The sequence below is a fragment of the Podarcis erhardii genome (assembly GCF_964252035.2).
Source record: "Podarcis erhardii genome assembly, chromosome: 14".
NCBI lineage: Eukaryota > Metazoa > Chordata > Lepidosauria > Squamata > Lacertidae > Podarcis > Podarcis erhardii.
The window spans coordinates 53,860,008-53,876,064 of record NC_138503.1 but is presented as its reverse complement, the minus strand read 5'-3'; the positions used below and the strand labels follow the sequence as shown (position 1 = coordinate 53,876,064).

Sequence of the window (16,057 nt, the reverse complement as noted above, 5' to 3'; positions counted from 1 at the left end):
CTATAGCTTGCTGTGAAGAGGATTTCAGAGGAGCCTGGAGCCGCCTTAAGGATGCCTTGCAAAATGAAACCTCAGCCGTTATTTTCAACATTCCCTCACCACCCACTTTGGGCTGTGTTTGCAGCCAAGCTGACTCAGAGAAGACCAGAGACATAAAAATGAAGACCCCGGCCTAGAGGGGCCCCCATCCCAGAGCGTGGGACTTCAGGCAGCAGCTAACTCTGGCTTTCCAAAAATTCAAGTCCTTGGCACAGTCGGGAGTAGCCTTGGAGGTTCTTGTTTGCTGCGAGAGCTAGACATAACAAGCAGGGCTCCCAGGAGAGAGGAAGCCAAGGCAAAATTTGCTTCGTCAGCAGATGCAGGCTCCCAAAAAAGCAAAGGAAACAGAAAGAGAGAGAGAGAGAAATAAAACAGCTTTCCAGAGCTGGGCAAGTCTCCACCTCCACACATGTTTTCCAGAGTTGCAATGCAAACACCCCGTTCTAGAGCACATGCAGTGAAGACGAGCGTTGGAAAATTCAGCACATGGTTAAAACTGCGGAACTCCCTCCCACAGGAACCAGCCTTCTTGGGGCCCCTGGGATTTCTGAGTGAGGAAAAATGCAACTCCCCACTTGGCCAAGGGGTGGGGGTTGTTCAAGGGTCAGGGGTAGCAGTGTGCCCCTGGGCGCCACGCTGGCAGCCCCTGCTGTGGAGCCTTCTCGGATTCCACTGGCCCTGGAGCTTTCAAGCGCAGGATCCAGTTCTCTCGCATTCCTGGCTGTTAGTCATTGGCGACACAGATTCCCATCAGGCCAAACGCCACATTGGTTCTTTGCATCATTCCCACACTGAACCACCGCACCTCCACAAACACACGCCTGGAATTAATTTGGGAGCCATCCTGATGCTTTGGCATTTTTCAACATGGAAGTCAGCAAAACCACAAAGTTCCACACAAGACACTGAAAGTCCCGAGCCTCATTTTGAAAGCAACGGAACAGGAGAGAAACTGTGAAAATCCGTTTTGTGGCTGAGAATGCAATCCTGAAAGAAGTGGAGTCTACGGTGTAGGGTTGCCAGGTAAGGAGCATTCTAGCCCCTGAGATTTTCGGGCCCAAACCTGATACCTAGGAGTGGCCCCAAGTGATGTCACAGGACGGACCCTGGAGACGGAGGTTAATTGGGAGAAGGAAGCAGAGGAGGGCAGATCTTGCTGAGTGTTGCGATTCCTGCAGTGCAAGGGGTTGCAGTGCAAGCCCCAAGCTGCCTTTCAAGTTCCTCTCCACAGCTGGGGCTCATTCACATCTGGGAGCTGGAATTTCCAAGCTGAATAGGCCAGTCAAAGAATGCAAAAGTCATGTAGAAGAGGGGGGGGGAGGCTGGTTCTGCTGGGTGTCTCATGTAAATGGGATGTGGGGGTCGAGGAGACTGCGCTGTCAGGGGCTCCACGCAACCCGGACCGGGGGAGCTTTTTCCAAAAGGGCTTCCAAAACTGCTGAAAACGATGCCCATTGCAGAAATGGGGAAGGAAATAAAAGCCTCCCTTTGGACGCCACCTGGGCAAAGCTGGTATCCCAAACCTGCGGCCCTCCAGATGTTTTGGCCTACAACTCCCATAATCCCGAGCTAACAGGACCAGTGGTCAGGGATGATGGGAATTGTAGTCCAAAACATCTGGAGGGCTGAAGGTTGGGGGTGCCTGGGTTAGACTAGGTGATAAAGGGGCCCTTCCAACTCTGAATCTATGACTCTGCGCTAGAATTTGCAGCCAGCTCCTATTCTGAAGGCTTGCAAGCTGCAATGCAGAGTCTTCTTGGCGATTTTTAAATTCTTATGAAGGGCTTTCTCACCCACCTGCAGACTTCAGGTCAGAGCTGGAGGTCTGGCAACCCTAAAGAACGTAGGAACCTTTTCATCTGCCAAATGGGAGAATCCACTCTCAACCAGAACAGCTGGAGGCCCCCCAAATCTGCTCTCCCTGGGGCTGCACAGACCGCAGTCCCCCCCTCTGTGTCTGCATGTGGCCCCCCTGTGGACCCAAGCTCCTCTCCCATCCCCCAAGGCAGCCCCAAGCTGCCTTTCAACTTCCTCTCCACAGCTGGGGCTCATTCACATTTGGGAGCTGGAATTTCCAAGCTGAATAGGCCAGTCAAAGAATGCAGAAGTCATGTAGAAGGGGGGGGGAGGCTGGTTCTGCTGGGTGTCTCATGTAAATGGGATGTGGGGGTCGAGGAGACTGCGCTGTCAGGGGCTCCACGCAACCCGGACCGGGGGAGCTTTTTCCAAAAGGGCTTCCAAAAAAGCATCACTGCTGAAAACGATGCCCATTGCAGAGATGGGGAAGGAAACAAAAGCCTCCTTTTGGACGCCACCTGGGCAAAGCTGGTCATCTTCTCTGCATCTCTCTGCCAGCAAAGCCAGGAGAATGATGCAGAGAGATTTCTCAAAACTGAAAATGCCGTCATGGCCAGGAGGGGCCCATTTTTTGCAAATCATATTAAAAACCATGGCCAGATTCCAATCATTTTGCTTCACCAATCAGGTGAATGGCTGAATATTTCCTAAGTGCCCCTGCTGGCAAATTCCTTGTGAAATTTGAAGCATTTTATGATTTAGAGAAAAGGCAAGGATGAGGTGACATGGAAGAACTTTATACAGTGGGCACTCGGGTTGTGAACGTGATCCGTGCAGGACGCACGTTTGCAACCCGTGGGTTGCGATTCAGCACTTCTGCACATGTGCAAAGTGCTTCTGTGCATGCGTGGCCGCCGAAACCCAGAAGTAACCCGTTCCGGTACTTCCAGGTTTCAGCGGTCCGTAACCCGAAAAAACGCAACCTGTGACCCAAGGTATGACTGTACATTGATGCACGGCACCGAGAAAGTGATATTTTCCTCCCTCCCTCCCTCCTAACACTCTAACTCGGGGACACCCAACAAAGCTTCAGGGCTGATAAAGTCCTTCTTCATGCAGTGCAGAGTTAGACTGTGGAACTCCCTCCCACATGATGGACACCAACTTGGATGGCTTTAGAAGATGATTAGACAAATGCATGGAGGATGAGAGGGCTATTGATGGCTACTGGCCAGGATATCTCTGCCCTGGCTCTACAGCTGGAGGAAGCAATGCTTCTGAATCTCAGTTGTGGAAACCCCAGGAGGAGAGTGCGCTGCTCATGCGCTCAAAACCTGCCTTGTGGGTTTCCTAAATAGCATCTGGTTGGCCCCTGAGAGAAGGGGAGGCTGGATTAGATGGGCCCCTGGCCTGACCTAGCAGGCTCATCTAAGGGGGAAGGAGAGGGGAGTAAGGAGAGCTCCCTTCTGGGGACAATCTGGGATGCAGGAGAGAGGCGGCCAAGAACAGCTTTGGGAAAGGGAAGACAGCTGCAATGGAGGGGGGGGGGAGAAGAAGAAGACCTGAGCCGTTTCCACAGCACAAAGGCAGCTGCTGGGTTGCCTTGGGAATAAAAGGCAGCTTTAAGGAATGGGAAGGTTGCTCCTCTCTGTTCCAGCAAGAGAAGAGGAGGACAATATCACTGACTCAACAAGTCTCCATCCTTGACTCTTGGTTTGTATGAAGCGGCAAAGCTGCTATGGCTGGGCTGAGCTGTTAGCAGCACCCACCGGATAGAAAGGGCCGCAGCTGAGCGTCTGCCCTGCAAGCAGCCCTGGTGTCTCCAGGTAGGGCTGCGGAAGACTCTCTTCCCAAAACCAGCCCACCATGGGAGACCAGGGCTGGGGACCCGGCGGCCGTCCATATGGACTGCAACTCCTATCATCACCCCTGACCATTGGTCATGCTGGCCGCTAGGCCTGATGGGAGTTGTAGTGCAGCATAATCCAGAAGCCCCTCTGCCGCACCTCCTTGGCAGAGAAAACATGGAGCTAGGCAGAGCAGCTTCCAATGTTCAACCACATGCAAGAAGATCGTTTATTGTTCTGCTCCTTTCAAGGTTTTTATTTACTGCCCATCATACTGGTCATCCCATAGACCAATTTGGCATATGGCCATTTGTCCACCAAGCCGGTACCACCCAGAGATGCCAGATTCTCAGACAACTGGCATTGTGTTGTTCCACACACACGCACACACACGCACACTTTACTCTAGGACGGTCACATAACCTCTGAGAAAACAAACAAAAGCGCAAGGGAACTTTTTTTTTTTTTTGCAAATATATCTGCAGAGAGCTCAGTAGACCACAGGTCTGGCAGCTCCCTTCAATGACCAAGGGTTCACAAAATTGCTAAGTGCTTTGAGGGTATATTTCTGCCTTGTTCTATATCTGCCAGAGCAGAGACCCAGAGACTTTCAGAGGGAGCCTCGCCCAGGCAAAGGGCCTGAAAACTTGCTCTTCACTCTCCCTACAGAAGAACAGACTGCAATTCCTTGCTCCTAACTCCATAGTCAAGGCAGACACCCCTGAGGCCTTGGTGGGGGCTGGCTGGCTGGCCAGGGGGAAGGCCCTGGGCCACTCACAAATCCTCCAGCCTAAACTTTTGGCTCGCTTCCTTGTGAACTGCTTTGCAACCCTGCCAGGTACAGTGGAACCTCATTTTTCGAGCATCTTGGAAGCCGAACATTTCGGGACCCGAATGCCAAAAACCCAGAATCAATTGTTTCCATTTTCGAACGGCTTCCCATTTTCACCATTGAAAATGACTTTCTCCTCTTTATACTGCCTATAGCTCTTTGGGGAGAAAAAGGAGGGATATGAATGCCATGAATATTATTATTGGTAAAAACAATTACCCTAGCAATAGATAGGACGGAAAAGGGCACTAAAGATTTTTCCGTTTAGTGCTGTTTAGGGAAGAAGTTTTTGCAACCAAGATTTTAAGGGATGCGCCACTTTAGCGAGTAGCTGAGAAATAGGACTCGAGAGTGGGGCGGCAGAGAGAAAGGCTTCGGGACTCGCCAAGAATTTCTTGAGCCCCTGCCCCAAAAGCCAGCCGGGGAGTTGGGTTACATGGATTCATTGGAAAGGAATGCTGCCAGAACTGCAGCGAGCCTTCTTTCGAAGGAGGCTGAAACTTGAAACTGTGCAGGAGGGTCAAAAAATCAGGCAAAAACCCGACTCTGCTGGCTTGCCGGCCTTCCATGGACCAGCAAGTCTGCACTGCCGGCTTCCCCCACCCCACTTTGGCCTGATCCAGCTGCTGCAGGGCTCTTCTAAATTCCTTATGATTCCTATGCAGAACCTCCATGGACAGGGCCAGTCCACCTTAGAATAGCAGAGAGAGCAAGTTTGCTTCCCTTTGGGGGCATCTAGCTGGCCACTGAGAGGACAGGAGGCTGGACTAGATGGACCTCATCCTGCAGGGTTCTTTGAAGGCTTAGCTTCATGGCTAATGCAGCCCAGCTGCCTCAAACCCCAGCATTTTGCCAGCAGGCAAACCTAAGCCTGGTGGTGTTTTTGTTCTAATTTTTATTATGTACAAGGTGTGACCGGAAAGTTCGGTGAATGGTCATAGAAATCGGACAGTGAGAAATATTCAAACATACATGCCTTAGGTAAAGGTAAAGGGACCCCTGACCATTAGGTCCAGTCGCGGACTACTCTGGAGTTGTGGCGCTCGTCTCGCTTTACAGGCCGAGGGAGCCGGCGTTTGTCCACTTCCGCAGACAGTTTTTCTGGGTCATGTGGCCAGCATGACTAAGCCGCTTCTGGCGAACCAGAGCAGTGCATGGAAACGCCGTTTTACCTTCCCGCCGGAACGGTACCTATTTATCTACTTGCACTTTGATGTGCTTTCGAACTGCTAGGTTGGCAGGAGCAGGGTCCGAGCAACGGGAGCTCACCCTGTCGCGGGGATTCGAACCACCGACCTTCTGATCAGCAATCCCTAGGCTCAGTGGTTTAGACCACAGCGCCACCCGGGTCCCTTACAGGCCTTCAAAGCAGGCCCCCTCTGATACAATGCACCATTGACAACATTCGTAGAACTGTTGGAACCTCTTTTCATACTGATTTCAGTTCCTTCGTCATAGCAGCTTGGATGTGTGAAATGTTGGAAAAATCTGTGCCCTTTCAGTGCTGATTTCAGTTTTGGAAAAGAAACCCGGTGGGGACAGATTGGGAGAATATGGAGGGTAGGACAACTCAGTAACCTCAGTAATGATTTCATGCGGAATATGCATTTCTTCCGCTATCATTCAGACGGACAAACGCCAATCCCGCATCAATAACTCAGAAACTCTGTCGGCATTTGCTGCTGTTCTGCTCATTGACGTTCTGCCAGATTGAGAGTCATCTTCGATGGTTTGCTGCCCTTCACAGAAACGCTTAAACCACTGACACACGGCCTTTCAAGTTACAGCTTCATTTCCCTACACAACTGTGAGCATTTTGTGGGTTTCCGATGCCGATTGTATGTCCGAACATTTCTCACTGTCTGACTTCTGGTCACACCTTGTACTTTGTCTTTTTCATATTGTAATTTTACATTGCGAATCGCCCCAAAATCTAGGGGTACAGGGTGGTATACAAATTTAATAATGATATAAAACACAATTAAGAAGAAACACTCGCTCCCGAGTTTCTCCTCCATTTCCCTTACACAACAGCATCCCAATTGTCCATACAGCTTCACTCCCTTCCTTCCTTCCTTCCTTGCCCTGGCAAACCGATTTTGCACATCAGACATTTCGCAGCACCTCCAGCCTCTGTTTGCACCATCCACCTTTCCATGAGGGCGGGAGACGCATTTCCTGTCACTGCCTTTGGAGAACCAGAAAGCCAGCAGGAAGACAGACAGAAAACCTTGACACGCCCAACAAGAACTCCCCACATTGGAAGATTGGCAAGTAAAGATGGTCAAGTATGTGGAGCTGGCGAAGCTGACGGGGAAGATTCGGAATGGCTGTGATGATTTGTTCCAAAAGGACTGGGGCAAATTTATACTCTATATGAAAGAAAATTGCAAACAGTTGAATACGTTTGTAGGTTTAAGCTGAAATGTTTGGTAATGGGAAATTAAGGAGCTGATTTACTTATAAGTAGGTGATTGTTAAAAGATTGACTTAAGGTAAAAAAGTGAATTTAGGAATGTGGAGAAATTGGTAATGAGATATGGAAGTCTGCTAGAGGGAAGGAAGGAGGTCGATGCTTTATTTAAGCAAAAAATTATTATTTGTGATATTGAAATGTAATAAAATATGGAAAACTTAATAAAAATTATTTTTTTTAAAAAAGAAAACCTTGACACACCAGCTCCCTCCTGCCCTGTGTGCCTCGGACACTTCAATAAATTCATACTGAGAAGCATCAGATTCTGAGGCTCTTATACACTTAAGAACATCTGCAAATTATTTCTTATTTCACTTGTGACAGAAGGGCAGAGGCACCACATCCCAAGTCCCAAATATCTGACTGTGCCAGCTTCCAATGTAGGTGCTGCTCAGTGCCTTTCAGACATACCATGATGACTAGCAGCTTGGTTTTAACAAAAGCAGAAATCTTAACTGGGGGGGGGGGCAACACTAGCTCACGCTTCATACGGAAAGGCGCCTGGTTCAGTTCCTGGCACCTGTGGGCAAAAATGGCCGGGGAATGGATGATGGAGGACAGAGGGCCTTCTCAGTGGTGGCGCCCACCCTGTGGAATGCCCTCCCATTAGATGTCAAGGAAATAAACAACTATCTGACTTTTAGAAGACATCTGAAGGCAGCCCTGTTTAGGGAAGTTTTTAATGCCTGATGTTTTAATGTATTTTTAATCTTTTGTTGGAAGCCACCCAGAGTGGCTGGAGAAACCCAGCCAGATGGGCGGGGTATAAATAATAAAATTAATAATAATTATACTAATAATTGGCATAAAGCTACTTGTGAGATGGGAAAATTAAAGTTGCATTGGCACAGCCAGAGTCACATTCTGTGCTGCTGCAGCAGATGAGGCTTCTGCCTGCAATGAAGGGCTGGCTATTCTATTTGCCATGTCCGTTTCTTTCTCGCCTTTCCCAACTAGCCATTCTTCCTCAATGGAGTCTGAAAAGTGAGAGGTTCCTTGGGGGTCTCTCCAGCTGCCAGCCAGAGCAGCTTCAATGCTTCTGCCCCCCAGACAAAGGGAGATTCATGCCCAAGCAGCTGTTTCAGCCATGATCTGCCGAAGTTTCCTAACAACTTCCAAAAGGCTGTGCTCCCTTCTAGCACGCCACAGGAGCACATCTGCAAAACACGTTCCTCTTAAGTGATTCACTAGTTAGTATCAATGTGTCGGGGTTTCCTTGGGGTGGGGGTGGGGTTCCTCCAAGGAAATTAAAAGATTTTTTTAATGCACACAGGGAGGTGTCAGACCTTTGCCCTATCTAGCAGTGTGGTGTAGTGGTTAGAGTGTTGGATTGGGACCTGCGAGAGACCAGGGTTCGAATCCCTGCTCAGTCACGAAGCTCACCGGGTGTGACCTTGGTGGCTGGGTTGCTGCCTCTCAGCCTAACCTACCTCGCAGGGTTGTTGTGGAAATAAAATGAGGAGGGGGAGAAGGAGGTACTCCACCGTGAGCTCCTTAGAAGGAAAGGTGGGATAGAATAATGCAACAAATAAAAATAATAATTGATAAATAGTATTGCCTAGAGACTGGCAGCGGCTCTCTCCACCGTTTTTTGGGGGGGGCTGGGGACACCCCTCCCCCTTGCCTGCAGTTTCTGGGGACTCAGCCTGCAGCCCTCTTCCCGTACAGACCTCCTCCAGAGCCAGAAGAGCATTGTTTTTATTTCCCTGTGATGCCTCTCCAAGTTGGAGCGCATCTGCTGATAACGGCAGAGTTAGACTTTTAATTACCCGTCTTGCCAAGGTCAGGCGGAGCCTCCAGAGAAGTCGGGTGATTTCCCATCTGGTATCCACGCAAGAGCGGCAATTAAGGAAAGGGAGAGATAAGACACTTAACTTGTCTTTACCAGTTCCTGAAAGGGCTGGAGGAAGCTGTGGGAAGGGAGACTTGCAGAGAAGGGGCAGGCTGGGGCATCAAACGGCCACAGGATCCTCTGGTCTCCCCCTGCAGCGCAGGATGTTCGTCTGCCGTATTCACAGCGACACATGAATTCCAAACCAGAAACCATATTGGGCCGGATCCTGGAGTGAAGGGCTGAGGATCCAGATGCTCTGCCCCAAATATCTGTTAAGAGCATCCCTGCCGGATGAGACCACAGCAGCTGGATTGCCCTCCTGTGCAAATGGCACACATTGCAGGGGGTGGACTAGATGGACAATTCTGTACAATTCTGTAACAAAAACTGTAGTGATGTTTGTTGGAGATGCTACAACGGAGCAGGAACCTTTCTACATATGTGGTGGGAGTGCAAAGAGATAGTGGGATTCTGGGAAAATATCTATAATGAACTGAAAAAGATGTTTAGGTTTTCATTCGAAAAAAACCCAGAATCCTTTCTCCTAGGTATCATGTCAGAGGAGATAAAAAGAATGGTCAGGGCAATATTTATGTATGCAATTATGACGGCAAGGTTACGGATTGCCAGAAATTGGAAAAGCAGCAGCGTCCCAAGTAAAACAGACTGGTAATCTAAAATGATGGAATACTTCCATACTGCCGAACTAACAGGGAGGATAAGAGGAGATGTGGTACAAAAAGTGAATAAGGCTATCTTTAAGGAATACATCAAAATTTATGTGGGAAAAGTAGAATTTCTGACAGATACTGGGTGAATCCAGAAAATGATTAGAGTGAAAGGAGAGTAAAGTTAAGATAAAAGAAGAGATTAAAGAAATAATAAAATGTGTTTAAGCTAGTTGGAAAAATAAAGTAGCATAACAAGAACGGCTGGAACTCAAGTCACTTGGTGGGTGTCCGTGTGGGGTAGGTGTGTAGGTATGTTGATATGTACAGTATAGGTAGGTATTATATAGTGTAGGTATCTTTTATGTTATGAAAATTACGTAGTGTGTTGTGTACATGTATTGTGTGAATGTATATGTATGTGTTTTATATGTTAATAAAATAAATAAATAAAACCAATTCTGATTCTAGGACTAGGCTTGCTCAGTGACTGGACTCCCTCTTGGGGATGGCTCCTCAAGCACCTGCCCTCGAGGGCACCAGGTTGGAGGAGGCTGGAAGAAAGTTGGAGCGTCAACACAAGAAATGGGAACTGCAGAAGGAAGAAGCTTCAAGGCCCAAACTGGGGCTTCTTCTGGTAGTCGGGTGCAGCACCTTCCAAGCTGGGCTCCGGGAGCAACAGGAGACCGTCCCGAGTTTTTCAACAAGGTGAGGGATTGGAAGACAAGCTCCCTGGACCAGCTGGTTGGACATCTCCAACGAAGACCAAGCCACATGCACAGCAAGTGACACCTGGGGACGGTGTCCTTTGTTCAAATGGGAGCAGCAGCAAGATCTCATTGGTCTGGCGTGGAGAAGCAGGCATAATAATGTTATTATTTCTACCCCGCCCATCTGGCTGGGTTTCCCCAGCCACTCTGGGCAGCTTCCAACAAAATATTAAAATACAGCAATGCATCAAACATTAAAAGCTTCCCTAAACAGGGCTGCTTTCAGATGTCTTCTAAAAGTCTGGTAGTTGTTGTTCTCTTTGGCATCTGGTGGGAGGGCGTTCCACAGGGCAGGTGCCACCACCAAGAAGGCCCTCTGCCTGGTTCCCTGTAACTTGGCTTCTCACAGGGAGGGAACTGCCAGAAGGTCCTTGGAGCTGGAACTCAGTGTCTGAGCAGAACGATGGGGGTGGAGACGCTCCTTCAGGTATACTGGACCAACACAGTTTAGGGCTTTAAAGGTCAGCACCAACAGGCATCTCAAAGATCTTCCTGACATGCAATGCCACAAACATGCAGAGGGTTTTCAGCAGACCCGGAAAGAGCTCATGGATACTTTGGTTGTGATTCCTGCATTGCAGGGAAGCTGGACTGGCCTGGCCACTGTTCTAAGATTTCCCCAGTGTGAGCTAGAAAACAAACCCCGCAGGGGCGAGATCAGAACTGTGCAGAAATGGAATGAGTCTCACAAGAGCAACAAGCCCTCAGGGCTCAGAGCTCTCCGCTTTGCTCCTAGGTCCGAATCGGCGCCCCAGATTTCCTCCTGAGTACAACTCTCTGGGGCAAGTCGTGGCAAGTCTCTGGCAGCCAGGAATGGCTCCTTGGGGCCATATAATCATATCCTGGAGGGAGCACGAGGACGCAATCGTGCATTTGCATTCCACGGGGAACAGGACAATTACAAGCCCAGCTGAGGAAGCCCTGCTGGTTACTCCTTGAAGCAAGCACGACATATGAGAGAAAACAAGCTCAGCCGCCTCTCCAGAGTCAGACCTGCTCAAAGTTCCCAAAAGTCGATTAAGCAAGAACTTAAACCTCATGCATTTTTATATACAGCGAGAAGAGACCCCCCCCCTTGTGTGGCTACTCCAGAAGAAACCAGCTCTGGACCCCTTGGACCAGAGCAACAGTCTTCCAGGTGCAAATGGGGAAAGATTATTGTGGCACAGATTATTTAGATCCGTCCTAATCTGGGTTCAGGCCTGGCTGTGCGACCGAGTTGCTATTGGCCGCCCCTAACAGGCGACCTCTGCAGATAGCAGGGCGGCGGGAGTGCAACCGGGCTCCTGCTTCTCTGTAGCTTTTAATACCACAGACGATGGTGTTCTCCTGGACCAGTTCTGTGGGTTGGGAGTTGGGGGCTCTGCGCTTCTGGTCCTACCTATGCAGAATTCGAAATCTACCAGGTGCATTTTGCACCTGGCTATCAGCCACTTGCGACCAAGTGAGGATGCCCAGGTGCCAGGATGATGCCTGACATCTCCACCATCTATATCTTGCCTGTTTCCACACAATAACAGCACATCCTGCAGAACTCTGTCTGTGAAATTTTATCTGCCCAATCAGAACGAATTTCAGGAACCAAAAAGCTGTATGGGAAAATACGACTGGCCCCAAAATGGCAACTAGGCATTTTGTTTTGGCAACTGTAACCTTGGTTTAAGAAGCCATTTGATGCCTAGCTTATATATCTAAGTTTGTAACACTGTGCCCATAGTACGAAGTCTAGAACAACATTGGCAGAGGGCTTTCTGGCCTTCCCTGGAGACAGGGGCGCCCACTCCCATCACAAGCACAAACCCTGCAGTCAAGTTTCCGGGATTTGGGGAAAATGCAGAGATCACCACACCTGGAGTGCACTGAGTGAGCCTCACCTGGGAAAGAACATCTTCACAAGAAGTCCTTCCTCGTGAACCTATTAAGAGTTATTAGAGAGTGTCAACAACCTACACCAGGCTTCCTCAACCTCGGCCCTCCAGATGTTTTTGGCCTACAACTCCCATGACCCCTAGCTAGCAGGACCAGTGGTCAGGGATGCAGGGAATTGTAGTCTCAAAACATCTGGAGGGCCGAGGTTGAGGAAGCCTGACCTACACAAAGAGTTGATCCAGCTGGCATTGAAAACTTGCCCTTTCAGAAATCTTTTGTTTCACCAAAGGCTCCCAAGACAGACTACTTTGATGCCCTGGATCAGCTTGCAGGATTTTAAGGATTTTCAACAGTTTGCTGGTAACTATGTAGAAGCAACTGCAATTCTGAGAAAATTCTGAGCGATTCTCCTGGGCCTGCCAGCCCCCAGGTCCTCAAGCGAAGCCGGCTGCTTCCCCCTTTTCCCAAGGCCTCACATTCCAGCTAAGTTCACCCTCGTCAAGAGTGTTGGCGGCCCCCGCAGGGCTGGCATCTCCACCAATGCCAGCATGAGCCAGCTGTGCGATCAGGTGGATAATATGATAATTCACGAGGCTCATTCCCAGATTTGCAGCTCAGCCGAAATTAACCGGACAACAGCTTGTGGCCTGCTTGCCACCTGCTGCCCCCCAGGAACTGGGAGAACAGCCGTGGCGGGAAATGGGGTTCTAGTCCAAGTTGGGCACATTGTGATTTTCAACACACACACACACACACACACACACACACACACACACACACACAGAGCGCTTTCCCCATCCCACACTTTTAAGAGGCAAAGCTTTTTAAGACGCACAGCTCACACAGCCACCCTTCATAGGTCAAGGATGTGGAACATGTGGCCTCTAGATATCCACAACATCATAAGTACCTGCAGGATCAAGCCCACGGCCCACCTAGTCCAGCATCTTAATCTCTAAGTGGCTGAACAATGGCAAAGTAGCAAGTAGGATTCGGACACAACAGTACTCTCCCTACCTGTGGTTTCTAGCAAACCAAACTACAACGCCCATCACCCTTGACCACACAAGCTAGGGATGATGGGCTCTCGAGTCCAACAGCCTCTGGAGGCCTCTGTTCCCGCCTTCCTCGTCCAAGCCACAGTCCTGGCGTCCTGCTCAAGCAAGGTCCCCAGAGCAAGCAAGTAGTCTGTGCCTGCTTGCCTCTTGGAGTAGCCAAATGGAGGAGTTTGGGGTCATCCAGCTGACAGGCAGACAAAAAAATAATAATTAAGCAAACTCACGGCCACATGAGATGGAAGACGGGTGCTGGCTCAGGTGGCTTCCAACGCAGAGCTAAGTCATGGAAGAGAAAGATGGTTGCCAATGTCACCCTAGGCTAAAAGGAACCTCCCCTGTTCAGAGCTAGCTTGCTCCTGAATGCCACCCACCTTCAGAGAACATAGGAACCTGGCTACAGGATCAGGCCAAGGACCCACCTAGCCAGGGGCCTATTATGGGAAACCCAGAGGTAGGATTCTAGCAAGAGTTCTTGCTGCCTTGCCTTGGGGCACCCAGCTGGCCATGGCAGGGGTGGGGGGTACAGGATGCTGCCTTAGTGGTCTGATCCTGCTCAGGGCTGTTCTTGTACCCTTCCATCTGCTCAGCAAAGAATCAAGGTCTTGGGCAACCTGACAGACTCCAGACAAATGTAAGGCAGGAAGAAGCAGCTGTACAAATACAAGATGGGGGACCCCTGGCTCTGGGGGTCTGGGGGGACCACAAACTGAACATGAGTCCACAGTGTGATGCAGCAGCAAAAAAGGCTAATGATATTCTAGGCGATGAGGCTACATTTTAATATTTTAATGTTGTATTTTAATTTTGTTTTTAAGTTGTAATCATTCAACTTGTTTTTATTATTGCTTGTAAGTCGCTCTGAGCCCAGCCTTGGCTGGGGAGGGCGGGGTATAAATAAAAATTATTATTATTATTATTAGGCTGCATCAAGAGAAGTCTCGTGTCCAGATCAAGGGAGTCAGGGCACCACTCTATTCTGCCCTGGTCAAATCACACCTGGGATACTGTGTCCACTTCTGGGCACCACAATTTAAGAAGGACATTGATGAGCTGGAAGGTTTGCAGAGGAGGGCGAACAAGATGGTTACAGGTCTGGAAACCATGCCTGATGAGGAATGGTTGAAGGAGCTGGATATGTTTTGTGTGTGTAGCCTGGAGAAGAGAAGATGGAGAGATGATACGTGAGCCATCTTCAAAGATCTTAAGGGCTGTCACAGATGGAATAAACTTGTTTTCTCCTGCTCTGGAGGGTAGGACTCAAACCAAAAGCTTCCAATGACAAGATAGGAGATTTTGGCTCAATCTCACAAAGAGCTTTCTGACAACAGAGCAGACTCCCTTTGGGAGGTTGTGGCTCCCCTTCCGTGGAGGTTTTTAAGCAGAGGTTAGATGGCCATCTGTCATGGATGCTTGAGCTGAGATTCTTGGAGGTCCCTTCTAACTCTGCAATTCTGATTCTAAGACTCACCTCCCACATTTTGCAAAGGGACCGAGGTGTATTCCTGGATGGGCTCCCCTGTAGCTTCAGGGAAAGGGGCTGGGCGGTTGCAGAGTCACGCTCATCTGCGCCGGGTGGAAACCGGCTGGTGCGGAAAGAGGGAGAAGCGTGCAACACCCTCTGCGTCATGGGGACCCGAGGAGCAGAGGAAGGCTGGATGGGAAGGGGGGAGAGGAAAAGAGCCGCTTTGGGGAGAGCCCTGCTCCACACAGGAAGTGCTGGGGAGGGAAGGGCGGGGGCAGAGGAAGGTGAACATCTGGCAAACGGACTCAGACAGGAACGGCAGCCAAGGCTTTCCGCCTGAGGGGCTCACACAGGAGAAAGGTGCCTTGCTGGAGAAACCCCCAACAGCCAGCCAGGAAGGAGAGCCAAACTTCCAGTTAACACTTTCCTCTCAACCAGAAACTGCAAGCAGCGCCCACAAAGTCCCATAAACCCAGAGATATGGAATTGTGGTGCAAGTTTTAATCTGTTTCTAGTCTCCTGCTGCTTTTTTTAAAAAAAATGTTTTAAATGGTTGCTCTGAACTATATTTACTGATAACTTTATTGTTTCATTCTCTATGCGAATCACTGAGATTGCTGGGGTTGTTGTTGTTTGCTTACAATCGAGTGGAGTACAGTGGTACCTCGGGTTACATATGCTTCAGGTTACAGACTCCACTAACCCAGAAATATTACCTTGGGTTAAGAACTTTGCTTCAGGATGAGAACAGAAATCGTGTGGCGGCAGCAGTGGGAGGCCCCATTAGCTAAAGTGGTGCTTCAGGTTAAGAACAGTTTCAGGTTAAGAACGGACCTCCAGAACGAATTAAGTACGTAACCAGAGGTACCACTGTATATGTTTTACGAAATAAATATATAGAAAGCACGAAGTCACTTAAAGGATCTGAGCGATTTCCCTTAAAGCTTGAATCTGTTTTGGTCTGGATTATTTTATTTGATGTGTTGTGCCAGCAGGGTGCCTAGATGATCACAACCCGGGTTGAAGGTGCCATTTGGTGATTCTCTTATATATCTGAGTTTCTGACACTGCTCAGGAGGAGCTTCAAAGTTTTCAGAAGTACCTGTGCTATTTCTTTCTTTAAAAATCCCAGGGAGAAGAAGAACTCCCCAAACAGCCCATTGAGAACAGAGCATCCTCAGTGGCCACAAAGGAAACAAAAATCTCCTCCAGACTGTTCTAGGGGATAATTCTGAATGGAAGCTCTCCATCCTGCAACCCTGCTGCAGAACCCACTTTGTCTTCCTTTGTTGCTGAAAGCTAGGAGGCGGTTCTGGGCCCCAAAGAGAGCCACTTTAGAGGGCACCCACCCCACACGCCCTCCTGCTGAGTCAGCCCTTGCTTCACACAGCCATTGACACCAGCA

General features: G+C 49.3%; 1 protein-coding gene across 2 annotated transcripts in view; it reads right to left on the bottom strand.

The window, feature by feature from the left end:
• FSCN1 (fascin actin-bundling protein 1) overlaps positions 1 to 16,057 on the bottom strand; it is a 44,209-nt gene that overhangs the window by 9,498 nt on the left and 18,654 nt on the right. The window lies entirely within an intron of this gene.